This window comes from Rhagoletis pomonella, unplaced genomic scaffold, assembly GCF_013731165.1.
Source record: "Rhagoletis pomonella isolate Grant_MI unplaced genomic scaffold, Rhpom_1.0 Rhpom_scaffold_23024, whole genome shotgun sequence".
Taxonomy (NCBI): Eukaryota; Metazoa; Arthropoda; class Insecta; order Diptera; family Tephritidae; genus Rhagoletis; species Rhagoletis pomonella.
In genome coordinates, this window is record NW_023481530.1 from 1 (window position 1) to 1960 (window position 1960).

A 1960-nucleotide genomic window follows, 5' to 3' on the forward strand; every position below is an offset into this window, starting at 1 on the left:
GGTGTTCTAATTTTGACAGCGCGAATTTCGCTGTGGTGAGTTCGCCGGCATTGTATTTCAGCTATGAGGTGGCTCAAGAAGTTGGAGAAAAAATGGAGATAGTGGATGATATAGAAAGTGTGGTGAGTAGAAGCGAAATACTTTTTTAAATGCTTTAACTCTCTTTTAATGCCTATTCAGACTGACCGCATTACTAAAGGTGAATCATGATTCAATAATACAAGGTTAGATAATTATTGACAGCTGCGGTTTAACACTCCCTTACAAAAGGTTGCATTTACGAAGGACGGAGAAAGGGGAACAATGAAATCTCTTGGTGCGAAAATGGTAGTAAAAAAGTACAAAATTAGTAGTGAAATTCCTTTTGTAAATTCTAATGTATTTGCAGGAAATCTGGCATTTTAAACGAAATGTTGAACGTAATATTGATATATCTACGTGAATTACGTAATTTATGTGCTATTTAGCTGTATAAAAACTGCAAAATGACTCAAAATTAAAATAAGACTTAAGATTAATGTAAACATTCAATTTAATAACAGTTTATGTTTTCATCAGTTAAATATGCTTCATATGCATATACAAATAAACATATTACACAAACGCTCATACTCTTATTTCACACAAAGCTACACTGTTTCCATGTAAATGTGCAAAGAAGCAACACGGTGCCACTGCTAACAGGCTAACCTAATATTCACGCACGCCGCCAATTTATTGTCAAAAATTTCTCATGCACATGCAACTTGTATGAGATCAACCGAAATTGAACGGCGTGCGTATGAAGCTAACTCAATTTCCAATTTTTGTTCTGCGTGACATTTTGATTTGACGTTTCGCTCAATGAAATCAAATGCAAACGCATGCAAGTCAATTTCGGGTGACGCAAAAAAACAAATTCGACGGCATGCGTACCAAAACGCAAGCCGCGAATATTAGGTTAGCCTGTAAGGGAGCGGTGCGAGAGAGACAACTGTCAGTTTATCGAACCTTGTATTATTGAATCATGAAGGTGAATATGCTTATTTCGATAATGAATATTTCTTGCGGTACTTACGCATGAAAGGCGCACAGCGCCGCGAGGAGCAACAAATAGCCGAAGTTGTATTGCATATTATGCACGATCCAGAAAATAAAGGTCGCGCCATTCGCGGACCGCTAACCCTCTCTTCGTCGATTTGACAGCATCCACCTAATCGCTGACGTCATAAAATACTTTTGTTTACATTCCCTGTTGCCAACTTCATGCTTTTCGCACCAAATTTAGTGGGTATTCAAAACGCGAACATTTTTGAGTTTGGTGCTTGGCCCGTTTTTGGTGCTTTTGTTTTTAGATTGAAGACACCAAATTAGAAAATCTTAAAAACATGGAATCAAAATTTATAGCAATCGTAAGTGTGGTAAGCAAATTTACAAAAAATTTAAACTAAATCATGACACAGTGACAATCATAAGCGACAACAAAATATGTGGCAGCACCTTCAATCATGCCAGAAGAAATCAACCGTCGTGCAAGAAACATTGATTTTTATTAATTTGAATCGGCATCCTTACAGTAAAATTATGTATGCATATAAAGTCTATAAAATACACCAATAAAAATTTGGTGCTTTTTCAAATTCAAAACTTGGCAATACTGCCTTTTGTCCGATGCTTCCTCTTTTTCTTGTCGAGTTCGTCTTGTTCTCTCATTCTGGTATTTATTGACGTCACGGCCAGTTGCTCTCAGCTCGATCGGCGCAATCTTGTATTCTATCATTCTTGCATATTATGCGTGAGTGTGGTATACAAATGCCAGTGTCTTTGGGTTTGGAAAAGAATTCGCCATTACAGCCGAATGTGAATAAATACTTGAGACGCATGATTCAATAATACAAGGTTAGATAATTATTGACAGCTGCGGTTTGACACTTCCTTACAAAAGGTTGCATTTACGAAGGACGGAGAAAGGGGAAGAATG

General features: G+C 37.1%; 1 long non-coding RNA gene across 1 annotated transcript; it reads left to right on the top strand.

Annotated features, from left to right (window-relative positions):
* The first annotated feature begins 80 nt into the window (after window positions 1-80).
* On the top strand, window positions 81-1099 carry LOC118732595. The gene is made up of 3 exons (XR_004992154.1): window positions 81-122; window positions 181-199; window positions 1013-1099. It is a non-coding gene; the product is annotated as an uncharacterized LOC118732595 (long non-coding RNA).
* The last annotated feature ends 861 nt before the right edge of the window (window positions 1100-1960 follow it).